The sequence below is a fragment of the Oncorhynchus gorbuscha genome, linkage group LG01 (assembly GCF_021184085.1).
Source record: "Oncorhynchus gorbuscha isolate QuinsamMale2020 ecotype Even-year linkage group LG01, OgorEven_v1.0, whole genome shotgun sequence".
Taxonomy (NCBI): domain Eukaryota; kingdom Metazoa; phylum Chordata; class Actinopteri; order Salmoniformes; family Salmonidae; genus Oncorhynchus; species Oncorhynchus gorbuscha.
Genome location: NC_060173.1, coordinates 118168981 through 118187026, shown reverse-complemented (window position 1 = coordinate 118187026; position 18046 = coordinate 118168981). Strand labels below are relative to the sequence as shown.

Sequence of the window (18046 nt, the reverse complement as noted above, 5' to 3'; positions counted from 1 at the left end):
GTAGAGATGCTACAGGTACAGGAAACTAGATGTAGAGATGCTACAGGTACAGGACACTAGATGTAGAGATACTACAGGTACAGGACACTAGATGTAGAGATACTACAGGTACAGGACACTAGATGTAGAGATACTACAGGTACAGGACACTAGATGTAGAGATACTACAGGTACAGGTACAGAACACTAGATGTAGAGATACTACAGGTACAGGTACAGGACACTAGATGTAGAGATACTACAGGTACAGGTACAGGACACTAGATATAGAGATACTACAGGTACAGGACACTAGATGTAGAGATACTACAGGTACAGTACACTAGATGTAGAGATGCTACAGGTACAGGACACTAGATGTAGAGATACTACAGGTACAGGACACTAGATGTAGAGATGCTACAGGTACAGTACACTAGATGTAGAGATGCTACAGGTACAGTACACTAGATGTAGAGATACTACAGGTACAGGACACTAGATGTAGAGATACTACAGGTACAGGACACTAGATGTAGAGATACTACAGGTACAGGACACTAGATGTAGAGATACTACAGGTACAGGTACAGGACACTAGATGTAGAGATACTACAGGTACAGGTACAGAACACTAGATGTAGAGATACTACAGGTACAGGACACTAGATGTAGAGATACTACAGGTACAGGACACTAGATGTAGAGATACTACAGGTACAGGACACTAGATGTAGAGATACTACAGGTACAGTACACTAGATGTAGAGATACTACAGGTACAGGACACTAGATGTAGAGATACTACAGGTACAGGACACTAGATGTAGAGATACTACAGGTACAGGTACAGGACACTAGATGTAGAGATACTACAGGTACAGGTACAGAACACTAGATGTAGAGATACTACAGGTACAGGACACTAGATGTAGAGATACTACAGGTACAGGACACTAGATGTAGAGATACTACAGGTACAGGACACTAGATGTAGAGATACTACAGGTACAGGACACTAGATGTAGAGATGCTACAGGTACAGGACACTAGATGTAGAGATACTACAGGTACAGGTACAGGACACTAGATGTAGAGATGCTACAGGTACAGGACACTAGATGTAGAGATACTACAGGCACAGGACACTAGATGTAGAGATGCTACAGGTACAGGACACTAGATGTAGAGATGCTACAGGTACAGGACACTAGATGTAGAGATGCTACAGGTACAGGACACTAGATGTAGAGATGCTACAGGTACAGTACACTAGATGTAGAGATACTACAGGTACAGGTACAGGACACTAGATGTAGAGATGCTACAGGTACAGGACACTAGATGTAGAGATACTACAGGTACAGGACACTAGATGTAGAGATACTACAGGTACAGGTACAGGACACTAGATGTAGAGATACTACAGGTACAGGACACTAGATGTAGAGATACTACAGGTACAGGACACTAGATGTAGAGATGCTACAGGTACAGGACACTAGATGTAGAGATACTACAGGTACAGGTACAGGACACTAGATGTAGAGATGCTACAGGTACAGGACACTAGATGTAGAGATACTACAGGTACAGGTACAGGACACTAGATGTAGAGATACTACAGGTACAGGTACAGGACACTAGATGTAGAGATGCTACTACAGGTACAGGACACTAGATGTAGAGATACTACAGGTACAGGACACTAGATGTAGAGATACTACAGGTACAGGTACAGGACACTAGATGTAGAGATGCTACAGGTACAGTACACTAGATGTAGAGATACTACAGGTACAGGTACAGGACACTAGATGTAGAGATACTACAGGTACAGGTACAGGACACTAGATGTAGAGATACTACAGGTACAGGTACAGTACACTAGATGTAGAGATACTACAGGTACAGGTACAGGACACTAGATGTAGAGATACTACAGGTACAGGACACTAGATGTAGAGATACTACAGGTACAGGTACAGGACACTAGATGTAGAGATACTACAGGTACAGGTACAGAACACCAGATGTAGAGATACTACAGGTACAGGTACAGAACACCAGATGTAGAGATACTACAGGTACAGGTACAGGACACTAGATGTAGAGATACTACAGGTACAGGACACTAGATGTAGAGATACTACAGGTACAGGACACTAGATGTAGAGATACTACAGGTATAGGTACAGGACACTAGATGTAGAGATACTACAGGTACAGGACACTAGATGTAGAGATGCTACAGGTACAGGACACTAGATGTAGAGATACTACAGGTACAGGTACAGGACACTAGATGTAGAGATGCTACAGGTACAGGACACTAGATGTAGATATACTACAGGTACAGGTACAGGACACTAGATGTAGAGATACTACAGGTACAGGTACAGGACACTCGATGTAGAGATACTACAGGTACAGGACACTAGATGTAGAGATACTACAGGTACAGGACACTAGATGTAGAGATACTACAGGTACAGGACACTAGATGTAGAGATGCTACAGGTACAGGACACTAGATGTAGAGATACTACAGGTACAGGTACAGGACACTAGATGTAGAGATGCTACAGGTACAGGACACTAGATGTAGATATACTACAGGTACAGGACACTAGATATAGAGATACTACAGGTACAGGTACAGGACACTCGATGTAGAGATACTACAGGTACAGGACACTAGATGTAGAGATACTACAGGTACAGGACACTAGATGTAGAGATACTACAGGTACAGGACACTAGATGTAGAGATACTACAGGTACAGGTACAGGACACTAGATGTAGAGATGCTACAGGTACAGTACACTAGATGTAGAGATACTACAGGTACAGGTACAGGACACTAGATGTAGAGATGCTACAGGTACAGTACACTAGATGTAGAGATACTACAGGTACAGGTACAGTACACTAGATGTAGAGATACTACAGGTACAGGACACTAGATGTAGAGATACTACAGGTACAGGTACAGTACACTAGATGTAGAGATACTACAGGTACAGATACAGGACACTAGATGTAGAGATACTACAGGTACAGGACACTAGATGTAGAGATACTACAGGTACAGGTACAGAACACTAGATGTAGAGATACTACAGGTAAAGGTACAGAACACTAGATGTAGAGATACTACAGGTACAGGTACAGGACACTAGATGTAGAGATACTACAGGTACAGGACACTAGATGTAGAGATACTACAGGTACAGTACACTAGATGTAGAGATGCTACAGGTACAGGACACTAGATGTAGAGATACAAGCGCCATGGTAGAGCATGGCGCTTGTAACGCCAGGGTAGTGGGTTCGATCCCGGGACCACCCATACGTAGAATGTATGCACACATGACTGTAAGTCGCTTTGGATAAAAGCGTCTGCTAAATGGCATATATTATTATTATATTATTATTATTATTATAGGTACAGGACACTAGATGTAGAGATACTACAGGTACAGGACACTAGATGTAGAGATACTACAGGTACAGGACACTAGATGTAGAGATACTACAGGTACAGGTACAGAACACTAGATGTAGAGATACTACAGGTACAGGACACTAGATGTAGAGATGCTACAGGTACAGGACACTAGATGTAGAGATGCTACAGCTACAGGACACTAGATGTAGAGATACTACAGGTACAGGACACTAGATGTAGAGATGCTACAGGTACAGGACACTAGATGTAGAGATGCTACAGGTACAGGACACTAGATGTAGAGATGCTACAGGTACAGGACACTAGATGTAGAGATTCTACAGGTACAGGACACTAGATGTAGAGATACTACAGGTACAGGTACAGGACACTAGATGTAGAGATGCTACAGGTACAGGACACTAGATGTAGAGATACTACAGGTACAGGACACTAGATGTAGAGATGGTACAGGTACAGGACACTAGATGTAGAGATACGACAGGTACAGGACACTAGATGTAGAGATACGACAGGTACAGGACACTAGATGTAGAGATGCTACAGGTACAGGACACTAGATGTAGAGATACTACAGGTACAGGTACAGGACACTAGATGTAGAGATGCTACAGGTACAGGACACTCGATGTAGAGATACTACAGGTACAGGTACAGGACACTAGATGTAGAGATACTACAGGTACAGGACACTAGATGTAGAGATACTATTAGTACAGTACACTAGATGTAGAGATACTATTAGTACAGTACACTAGATGTAGAGATACTACAGGTACAGGTACAGTACACTAGATGTAGAGATACTATTAGTACAGTACACTAGATGTAGAGACACTACAGGTACAGGTACAGGACACTAGATTTAGAGATACTACAGGTACAGGACACTAGATGTTGAGATACTACAGGTACAGGTACAGGACACTAGATGTGGAGATACTACAGGTACAGGACACTAGATGTAGAGATACTACAGGTACAGGACACTAGATGTAGAGAAACTACAGGTACAGGACACTAGATGTAGAGATGCTACAGGTACAGGACACTAGATTTAGAGATACTACAGGTACAGGACACTAGATGTAGAGATGCTACAGGTACAGGACACTAGATGTAGAGATACTACAGGTACAGTACACTAGATGTAGAGATGCTACAGGTACAGGACACTAGATGTAGAGATGCTACAGGTACAGGACACTAGATGTAGAGATACTACAGGTACAGTACACTAGATGTAGAGATGCTACAGGTACAGGACACTAGATGTAGAGATGCTACAGGTACAGGTACAGGACACTAGATGTAGAGATGCTACAGGTACAGGACACTAGATGTAGAGATACTACAGGTACAGGTACAGGGCACTAGATGTAGAGATACTACAGGTACAGGACTCTAGATGTAGAGATACTACAGGTACAGGACACTAGATGTAGAGATACTACAGGTACAGGACACTAGATGTAGAGATGCTACAGGTACAGGACACTAGATGTAGAGATACTACAGGTACAGGTACAGTACACTAGATGTAGAGATGCTACAGGTACAGGACACTAGATGTAGAGATGCTACAGGTACAGTACACTAGATGTAGAGATACTACAGGTACAGGTACAGTACACTAGATGTAGAGATGCTACAGGTACAGGTACAGGACACTAGATGTAGAGATACTACAGGTACAGGACACTAGATGTAGAGATACTACAGGTACAGGTACAGGACACTAGATGTAGAGATACTACAGGTACAGGACACTAGATGTAGAGATGCTACAGGTACAGTACACTAGATGTAGAGATACTACAGGTACAGGTACAGGACACTAGATGTAGAGATACTACAGGTACAGGTACAGGACACTAGATGTAGAGATACTACAGGTACAGGTACAGTACACTAGATGTAGAGATACTACAGGTACAGGTACAGGACACTAGATGTAGAGATACTACAGGTACAGGACACTAGATGTAGAGATACTACAGGTACAGGTACAGGACACTAGATGTAGAGATACTACAGGTACAGGTACAGAACACCAGATGTAGAGATACTACAGGTACAGGTACAGAACACCAGATGTAGAGATACTACAGGTACAGGTACAGGACACTAGATGTAGAGATACTACAGGTACAGGACACTAGATGTAGAGATACTACAGGTACAGGACACTAGATGTAGAGATGCTACAGGTACAGGACACTAGATGTAGAGATACTACAGGTACAGGTACAGGACACTAGATGTAGAGATGCTACAGGTACAGGACACTAGATGTAGATATACTACAGGTACAGGACACTAGATATAGAGATACTACAGGTACAGGTACAGTACACTAGATGTAGAGATGCTACAGGTACAGGTACAGGACACTAGATGTAGAGATACTACAGGTACAGGACACTAGATGTAGAGATACTACAGGTACAGGTACAGGACACTAGATGTAGAGATACTACAGGTACAGGACACTAGATGTAGAGATGCTACAGGTACAGTACACTAGATGTAGAGATACTACAGGTACAGGTACAGGACACTAGATGTAGAGATACTACAGGTACAGGTGCAGGACACTAGATGTAGAGATACTACAGGTACAGGTACAGAACACTAGATGTAGAGATACTACAGGTACAGGACACTAGATGTAGAGATGCTACAGGTACAGGACACTAGATGTAGAGATGCTACAGCTACAGGACACTAGATGTAGAGATACTACAGGTACAGGACACTAGATGTAGAGATGCTACAGGTACAGGACACTAGATGTAGAGATGCTACAGGTACAGGACACTAGATGTAGAGATGCTACAGGTACAGGACACTAGATGTAGAGATTCTACAGGTACAGGACACTAGATGTAGAGATACTACAGGTACAGGTACAGGACACTAGATGTAGAGATGCTACAGGTACAGGACACTAGATGTAGAGATACTACAGGTACAGGACACTAGATGTAGAGATGGTACAGGTACAGGACACTAGATGTAGAGATACGACAGGTACAGGACACTAGATGTAGAGATACGACAGGTACAGGACACTAGATGTAGAGATGCTACAGGTACAGGACACTAGATGTAGAGATACTACAGGTACAGGTACAGGACACTAGATGTAGAGATGCTACAGGTACAGGACACTCGATGTAGAGATACTACAGGTACAGGTACAGGACACTAGATGTAGAGATACTACAGGTACAGGACACTAGATGTAGAGATACTATTAGTACAGTACACTAGATGTAGAGATACTATTAGTACAGTACACTAGATGTAGAGATACTACAGGTACAGGTACAGTACACTAGATGTAGAGATACTATTAGTACAGTACACTAGATGTAGAGACACTACAGGTACAGGTACAGGACACTAGATTTAGAGATACTACAGGTACAGGACACTAGATGTTGAGATACTACAGGTACAGGTACAGGACACTAGATGTGGAGATACTACAGGTACAGGTACAGGACACTAGATGTAGAGATACTACAGGTACAGGACACTAGATGTAGAGAAACTACAGGTACAGGACACTAGATGTAGAGATGCTACAGGTACAGGACACTAGATTTAGAGATACTACAGGTACAGGACACTAGATGTAGAGATGCTACAGGTACAGGACACTAGATGTAGAGATACTACAGGTACAGTACACTAGATGTAGAGATGCTACAGGTACAGGACACTAGATGTAGAGATGCTACAGGTACAGGACACTAGATGTAGAGATACTACAGGTACAGTACACTAGATGTAGAGATGCTACAGGTACAGGACACTAGATGTAGAGATGCTACAGGTACAGGTACAGGACACTAGATGTAGAGATGCTACAGGTACAGGACACTAGATGTAGAGATACTACAGGTACAGGTACAGGGCACTAGATGTAGAGATACTACAGGTACAGGACTCTAGATGTAGAGATACTACAGGTACAGGACACTAGATGTAGAGATACTACAGGTACAGGACACTAGATGTAGAGATGCTACAGGTACAGGACACTAGATGTAGAGATACTACAGGTACAGGTACAGGACACTAGATGTAGAGATGCTACAGGTACAGGACACTAGATGTAGAGATACTACAGGTACAGGTACAGAACACCAGATGTAGAGATACTACAGGTACAGGTACAGAACACCAGATGTAGAGATACTACAGGTACAGGTACAGTACACTAGATGTAGAGATGCTACAGGTACAGGACACTAGATGTAGAGATGCTACAGGTACAGTACACTAGATGTAGAGATACTACAGGTACAGGTACAGTACACTAGATGTAGAGATGCTACAGGTACAGGTACAGGACACTAGATGTAGAGATACTACAGGTACAGGACACTAGATGTAGAGATACTACAGGTACAGGTACAGGACACTAGATGTAGAGATACTACAGGTACAGGACACTAGATGTAGAGATGCTACAGGTACAGTACACTAGATGTAGAGATACTACAGGTACAGGTACAGGACACTAGATGTAGAGATACTACAGGTACAGGTACAGGACACTAGATGTAGAGATACTACAGGTACAGGTACAGTACACTAGATGTAGAGATACTACAGGTACAGGTACAGGACACTAGATGTAGAGATACTACAGGTACAGGACACTAGATGTAGAGATACTACAGGTACAGGTACAGGACACTAGATGTAGAGATACTACAGGTACAGGTACAGAACACCAGATGTAGAGATACTACAGGTACAGGTACAGAACACTAGATGTAGAGATACTACAGGTACAGGACACTAGATGTAGAGATGCTACAGGTACAGGACACTAGATGTAGAGATACTACAGGTACAGGACACTAGATGTAGAGATACTACAGGTACAGGACACTAGATGTAGAGATGCTACAGGTACAGGACACTAGATGTAGAGATACTACAGGTACAGGTACAGGACACTAGATGTAGAGATGCTACAGGTACAGGACACTAGATGTAGATATACTACAGGTACAGGACACTAGATATAGAGATACTACAGGTACAGGTACAGGACACTCGATGTAGAGATGCTACAGGTACAGGACACTAGATGTAGATATACTACAGGTACAGGACACTAGATATAGAGATACTACAGGTACAGGTACAGGACACTAGATGTAGAGATACTACAGGTACAGGACACTAGATGTAGAGATACTACAGGTACAGGACACTAGATGTAGAGATACTACAGGTACAGGACACTAGATGTAGAGATACTACAGGTACAGGACACTAGATGTAGAGATACTATTAGTACAGTACACTAGATGTAGAGATACTATTAGTACAGTACACTAGATGTAGAGATACTACAGGTACAGGTACAGTACACTAGATGTAGAGATACTATTAGTACAGTACACTAGATGTAGAGACACTACAGGTACAGGTACAGGACACTAGATTTAGAGATACTACAGGTACAGGACACTAGATGTTGAGATACTACAGGTACAGGTACAGGACACTAGATGTGGAGATACTACAGGTACAGGTACAGGACACTAGATGTAGAGATACTACAGGTACAGGACACTAGATGTAGAGAAACTACAGGTACAGGACACTAGATGTAGAGATGCTACAGGTACAGGACACTAGATTTAGAGATACTACAGGTACAGGACACTAGATGTAGAGATGCTACAGGTACAGGACACTAGATGTAGAGATACTACAGGTACAGTACACTAGATGTAGAGATGCTACAGGTACAGGACACTAGATGTAGAGATGCTACAGGTACAGGTACAGGACACTAGATGTAGAGATGCTACAGGTACAGGACACTAGATGTAGAGATACTACAGGTACAGGTACAGGGCACTAGATGTAGAGATACTACAGGTACAGGACTCTAGATGTAGAGATACTACAGGTACAGGACACTAGATGTAGAGATACTACAGGTACAGGACACTAGATGTAGAGATGCTACAGGTACAGGACACTAGATGTAGAGATGCTACAGGTACAGTACACTAGATGTAGAGATACTACAGGTACAGGTACAGTACACTAGATGTAGAGATGCTACAGGTACAGGACACTAGATGTAGAGATGCTACAGGTACAGTACACTAGATGTAGAGATACTACAGGTACAGGTACAGTACACTAGATGTAGAGATGCTACAGGTACAGGTACAGGACACTAGATGTAGAGATACTACAGGTACAGGACACTAGATGTAGAGATACTACAGGTACAGGTACAGGACACTAGATGTAGAGATACTACAGGTACAGGACACTAGATGTAGAGATGCTACAGGTACAGTACACTAGATGTAGAGATACTACAGGTACAGGTACAGGACACTAGATGTAGAGATACTACAGGTACAGGTACAGGACACTAGATGTAGAGATACTACAGGTACAGGTACAGTACACTAGATGTAGAGATACTACAGGTACAGGTACAGGACACTAGATGTAGAGATACTACAGGTACAGGACACTAGATGTAGAGATACTACAGGTACAGGTACAGGACACTAGATGTAGAGATACTACAGGTACAGGTACAGAACACCAGATGTAGAGATACTACAGGTACAGGTACAGAACACCAGATGTAGAGATACTACAGGTACAGGTACAGGACACTAGATGTAGAGATACTACAGGTACAGGACACTAGATGTAGAGATACTACAGGTACAGGACACTAGATGTAGAGATGCTACAGGTACAGGACACTAGATGTAGAGATACTACAGGTACAGGTACAGGACACTAGATGTAGAGATGCTACAGGTACAGGTACAGGACACTAGATGTAGAGATACTACAGGTACAGGACACTAGATGTAGAGATACTACAGGTACAGGTACAGGACACTAGATGTAGAGATACTACAGGTACAGGACACTAGATGTAGAGATGCTACAGGTACAGTACACTAGATGTAGAGATACTACAGGTACAGGTACAGGACACTAGATGTAGAGATACTACAGGTACAGGTGCAGGACACTAGATGTAGAGATACTACAGGTACAGGTACAGTACACTAGATGTAGAGATACTACAGGTACAGGTACAGGACACTAGATGTAGAGATACTACAGGTACAGGACACTAGATGTAGAGATACTACAGGTACAGGTACAGGACACTAGATGTAGAGATACTACAGGTACAGGTACAGAACACCAGATGTAGAGATACTACAGGTACAGGTACAGAACACCAGATGTAGAGATACTACAGGTACAGGTACAGGACACTAGATGTAGAGATACTACAGGTACAGGACACTAGATGTAGAGATACTACAGGTACAGGACACTAGATGTAGAGATGCTACAGGTACAGGACACTAGATGTAGAGATACTACAGGTACAGGTACAGGACACTAGATGTAGAGATGCTACAGGTACAGGACACTAGATGTAGATATACTACAGGTACAGGACACTAGATATAGAGATACTACAGGTACAGGTACAGGACACTCGATGTAGAGATGCTACAGGTACAGGACACTAGATGTAGATATACTACAGGTACAGGACACTAGATATAGAGATACTACAGGTACAGGTACAGGACACTAGATGTAGAGATACTACAGGTACAGGACACTAGATGTAGAGATACTACAGGTACAGGACACTAGATGTAGAGATACTACAGGTACAGGACACTAGATGTAGAGATACTACAGGTACAGGACACTAGATGTAGAGATACTACAGGTACAGGTACAGGACACTAGATGTAGAGATGCTACAGGTACAGTACACTAGATGTAGAGATACTACAGGTACAGGTACAGGACACTAGATGTAGAGATGCTACAGGTACAGTACCCTAGATGTAGAGATACTACAGGTACAGGTACAGTACACTAGATGTAGAGATACTACAGGTACAGGACACTAGATGTAGAGATACTACAGGTACAGATACAGGACACTAGATGTAGAGATACTACAGGTACAGGACACTAGATGTAGAGATACTACAGGTACAGGTACAGAACACTAGATGTAGAGATGGTACAGGTACAGAACACTAGATGTAGAGATACTACAGGTACAGGTACAGGACACTAGATGTAGAGATACTACAGGTACAGGACACTAGATGTAGAGATACTACAGGTACAGTACACTAGATGTAGAGATGCTACAGGTACAGGACACTAGATGTAGAGATACAAGCGCCATGGTAGAGCATGGCGCTTGTAACGCCAGGGTAGTGGGTTCGATCCCGGGACCACCCATACGTAGAATGTATGCACACATGACTGTAAGTCGCTTTGGATAAAAGCGTCTGCTAAATGGCATATATTATTATTATATTATTATTATTATTATAGGTACAGGACACTAGATGTAGAGATACTACAGGTACAGGACACTAGATGTAGAGATACTACAGGTACAGGACACTAGATGTAGAGATACTACAGGTACAGGTACAGAACACTAGATGTAGAGATACTACAGGTACAGGACACTAGATGTAGAGATGCTACAGGTACAGGACACTAGATGTAGAGATGCTACAGCTACAGGACACTAGATGTAGAGATACTACAGGTACAGGACACTAGATGTAGAGATGCTACAGGTACAGGACACTAGATGTAGAGATGCTACAGGTACAGGACACTAGATGTAGAGATGCTACAGGTACAGGACACTAGATGTAGAGATTCTACAGGTACAGGACACTAGATGTAGAGATACTACAGGTACAGGTACAGGACACTAGATGTAGAGATGCTACAGGTACAGGACACTAGATGTAGAGATACTACAGGTACAGGACACTAGATGTAGAGATGGTACAGGTACAGGACACTAGATGTAGAGATACGACAGGTACAGGACACTAGATGTAGAGATACGACAGGTACAGGACACTAGATGTAGAGATGCTACAGGTACAGGACACTAGATGTAGATATACTACAGGTACAGGACACTAGATATAGAGATACTACAGGTACAGGTACAGGACACTCGATGTAGAGATACTACAGGTACAGGACACTAGATGTAGAGATACTACAGGTACAGGACACTAGATGTAGAGATACTACAGGTACAGGACACTAGATGTAGAGATACTACAGGTACAGGTACAGGACACTAGATGTAGAGATGCTACAGGTACAGTACACTAGATGTAGAGATACTACAGGTACAGGTACAGGACACTAGATGTAGAGATGCTACAGGTACAGTACACTAGATGTAGAGATACTACAGGTACAGGTACAGTACACTAGATGTAGAGATACTACAGGTACAGGACACTAGATGTAGAGATACTACAGGTACAGGTACAGTACACTAGATGTAGAGATACTACAGGTACAGATACAGGACACTAGATGTAGAGATACTACAGGTACAGGACACTAGATGTAGAGATACTACAGGTACAGGTACAGAACACTAGATGTAGAGATACTACAGGTACAGGTACAGAACACTAGATGTAGAGATACTACAGGTACAGGTACAGGACACTAGATGTAGAGATACTACAGGTACAGGACACTAGATGTAGAGATACTACAGGTACAGTACACTAGATGTAGAGATGCTACAGGTACAGGACACTAGATGTAGAGATACAAGCGCCATGGTAGAGCATGGCGCTTATGCTTGTAACGCAGGGTAGTGGGTTCGATCCCGGGACCACCCATACGTAGAATGTATGCACACATGACTGTAAGTCGCTTTGGATAAAAGCGTCTGCTAAATGGCATATATTATTATTATATTATTATTATTATTATAGGTACAGGACACTAGATGTAGAGATACTACAGGTACAGGACACTAGATGTAGAGATACTACAGGTACAGGACACTAGATGTAGAGATACTACAGGTACAGGTACAGAACACTAGATGTAGAGATACTACAGGTACAGGACACTAGATGTAGAGATGCTACAGGTACAGGACACTAGATGTAGAGATGCTACAGCTACAGGACACTAGATGTAGAGATACTACAGGTACAGGACACTAGATGTAGAGATGCTACAGGTACAGGACACTAGATGTAGAGATGCTACAGGTACAGGACACTAGATGTAGAGATGCTACAGGTACAGGACACTAGATGTAGAGATTCTACAGGTACAGGACACTAGATGTAGAGATACTACAGGTACAGGTACAGGACACTAGATGTAGAGATGCTACAGGTACAGGACACTAGATGTAGAGATACTACAGGTACAGGACACTAGATGTAGAGATGGTACAGGTACAGGACACTAGATGTAGAGATACGACAGGTACAGGACACTAGATGTAGAGATACGACAGGTACAGGACACTAGATGTAGAGATGCTACAGGTACAGGACACTAGATGTAGAGATACTACAGGTACAGGTACAGGACACTAGATGTAGAGATGCTACAGGTACAGGACACTCGATGTAGAGATACTACAGGTACAGGTACAGGACACTAGATGTAGAGATACTACAGGTACAGGACACTAGATGTAGAGATACTATTAGTACAGTACACTAGATGTAGAGATACTATTAGTACAGTACACTAGATGTAGAGATACTACAGGTACAGGTACAGTACACTAGATGTAGAGATACTATTAGTACAGTACACTAGATGTAGAGACACTACAGGTACAGGTACAGGACACTAGATTTAGAGATACTACAGGTACAGGACACTAGATGTTGAGATACTACAGGTACAGGTACAGGACACTAGATGTGGAGATACTACAGGTACAGGTACAGGACACTAGATGTAGAGATACTACAGGTACAGGACACTAGATGTAGAGAAACTACAGGTACAGGACACTAGATGTAGAGATGCTACAGGTACAGGACACTAGATTTAGAGATACTACAGGTACAGGACACTAGATGTAGAGATGCTACAGGTACAGGACACTAGATGTAGAGATACTACAGGTACAGTACACTAGATGTAGAGATGCTACAGGTACAGGACACTAGATGTAGAGATGCTACAGGTACAGGTACAGGACACTAGATGTAGAGATGCTACAGGTACAGGACACTAGATGTAGAGATACTACAGGTACAGGTACAGGGCACTAGATGTAGAGATACTACAGGTACAGGACTCTAGATGTAGAGATACTACAGGTACAGGACACTAGATGTAGAGATACTACAGGTACAGGACACTAGATGTAGAGATGCTACAGGTACAGGACACTAGATGTAGAGATGCTACAGGTACAGTACACTAGATGTAGAGATACTACAGGTACAGGTACAGTACACTAGATGTAGAGATGCTACAGGTACAGGACACTAGATGTAGAGATGCTACAGGTACAGTACACTAGATGTAGAGATACTACAGGTACAGGTACAGTACACTAGATGTAGAGATGCTACAGGTACAGGTACAGGACACTAGATGTAGAGATACTACAGGTACAGGACACTAGATGTAGAGATACTACAGGTACAGGTACAGGACACTAGATGTAGAGATACTACAGGTACAGGACACTAGATGTAGAGATGCTACAGGTACAGTACACTAGATGTAGAGATACTACAGGTACAGGTACAGGACACTAGATGTAGAGATACTACAGGTACAGGTACAGGACACTAGATGTAGAGATACTACAGGTACAGGTACAGTACACTAGATGTAGAGATACTACAGGTACAGGTACAGGACACTAGATGTAGAGATACTACAGGTACAGGACACTAGATGTAGAGATACTACAGGTACAGGTACAGGACACTAGATGTAGAGATACTACAGGTACAGGTACAGAACACCAGATGTAGAGATACTACAGGTACAGGTACAGAACACCAGATGTAGAGATACTACAGGTACAGGTACAGGACACTAGATGTAGAGATACTACAGGTACAGGACACTAGATGTAGAGATACTACAGGTACAGGACACTAGATGTAGAGATGCTACAGGTACAGGACACTAGATGTAGAGATACTACAGGTACAGGTACAGGACACTAGATGTAGAGATGCTACAGGTACAGGACACTAGATGTAGATATACTACAGGTACAGGACACTAGATATAGAGATACTACAGGTACAGGTACAGGACACTCGATGTAGAGATGCTACAGGTACAGGACACTAGATGTAGATATACTACAGGTACAGGACACTAGATATAGAGATACTACAGGTACAGGTACAGGACACTAGATGTAGAGATACTACAGGTACAGGACACTAGATGTAGAGATACTACAGGTACAGGACACTAGATGTAGAGATACTACAGGTACAGGACACTAGATGTAGAGATACTACAGGTACAGGTACAGGACACTAGATGTAGAGATGCTACAGGTACAGTACACTAGATGTAGAGATACTACAGGTACAGGTACAGGACACTAGATGTAGAGATGCTACAGGTACAGTACCCTAGATGTAGAGATACTACAGGTACAGGTACAGTACACTAGATGTAGAGATACTACAGGTACAGGACACTAGATGTAGAGATACTACAGGTACAGGACACTAGATGTAGAGATACTACAGGTACAGATACAGGACACTAGATGTAGAGATACTACAGGTACAGGACACTAGATGTAGAGATACTACAGGTACAGGTACAGAACACTAGATGTAGAGATGGTACAGGTACAGAACACTAGATGTAGAGATACTACAGGTACAGGTACAGGACACTAGATGTAGAGATACTACAGGTACAGGACACTAGATGTAGAGATACTACAGGTACAGTACACTAGATGTAGAGATGCTACAGGTACAGGACACTAGATGTAGAGATACAAGCGCCATGGTAGAGCATGGCGCTTGTAACGCCAGGGTAGTGGGTTCGATCCCCGGGACCACCCATACGTAGAATGTATGCACACATGACTGTAAGTCGCTTTGGATAAAAGCGTCTGCTAAATGGCATATATTATTATTATATTATTATTATTATTATAGGTACAGGACACTAGATGTAGAGATACTACAGGTACAGGACACTAGATGTAGAGATACTACAGGTACAGGACACTAGATGTAGAGATACTACAGGTACAGGTACAGAACACTAGATGTAGAGATACTACAGGTACAGGACACTAGATGTAGAGATGCTACAGGTACAGGACACTAGATGTAGAGATGCTACAGCTACAGGACACTAGATGTAGAGATACTACAGGTACAGGACACTAGATGTAGAGATGCTACAGGTACAGGACACTAGATGTAGAGATGCTACAGGTACAGGACACTAGATGTAGAGATGCTACAGGTACAGGACACTAGATGTAGAGATTCTACAGGTACAGGACACTAGATGTAGAGATACTACAGGTACAGGTACAGGACACTAGATGTAGAGATGCTACAGGTACAGGACACTAGATGTAGAGATACTACAGGTACAGGACACTAGATGTAGAGATGGTACAGGTACAGGACACTAGATGTAGAGATACGACAGGTACAGGACACTAGATGTAGAGATACGACAGGTACAGGACACTAGATGTAGAGATGCTACAGGTACAGGACACTAGATGTAGAGATACTACAGGTACAGGTACAGGACACTAGATGTAGAGATGCTACAGGTACAGGACACTCGATGTAGAGATACTACAGGTACAGGTACAGGACACTAGATGTAGAGATACTACAGGTACAGGACACTAGATGTAGAGATACTATTAGTACAGTACACTAGATGTAGAGATACTATTAGTACAGTACACTAGATGTAGAGATACTATTAGTACAGTACACTAGATGTAGAGATACTACAGGTACAGGTACAGTACACTAGATGTAGAGATACTATTAGTACAGTACACTAGATGTAGAGACACTACAGGTACAGGTACAGGACACTAGATGTTGAGATACTACAGGTACAGGTACAGGACACTAGATGTGGAGATACTACAGGTACAGGTACAGGACACTAGATGTAGAGATAATACAGGTACAGGACACTAGATGTAGAGATACTACAGGTACAGGACACTAGATGTAGAGATGCTACAGGTACAGGACACTAGATGTAGAGATGCTACAGCTACAGGACACTAGATGTAGAGATACTACAGGTACAGGACACTAGATGTAGAGATGCTACAGGTACAGGACACTAGATGTAGAGATGCTACAGGTACAGGACACTAGATGTAGAGATGCTACAGGTACAGGACACTAGATGTAGAGATTCTACAGGTACAGGACACTAGATGTAGAGATACTACAGGTACAGGTACAGGACACTAGATGTAGAGATGCTACAGGTACAGGACACTAGATGTAGAGATACTACAGGTACAGGACACTAGATGTAGAGATGGTACAGGTACAGGACACTAGATGTAGAGATACGACAGGTACAGGACACTAGATGTAGAGATACGACAGGTACAGGACACTAGATGTAGAGATGCTACAGGTACAGGACACTAGATGTAGAGATACTACAGGTACAGGTACAGGACACTAGATGTAGAGATGCTACAGGTACAGGACACT

General features: G+C 42.6%; 1 protein-coding gene across 1 annotated transcript in view; it reads left to right on the top strand.

Annotated features, from left to right (window-relative positions):
• LOC123992703 (alsin-like) overlaps positions 1-18046 on the top strand; it is a 142550-nt gene that overhangs the window by 106228 nt on the left and 18276 nt on the right. The gene's annotated exons all lie outside the window — the stretch shown is intronic.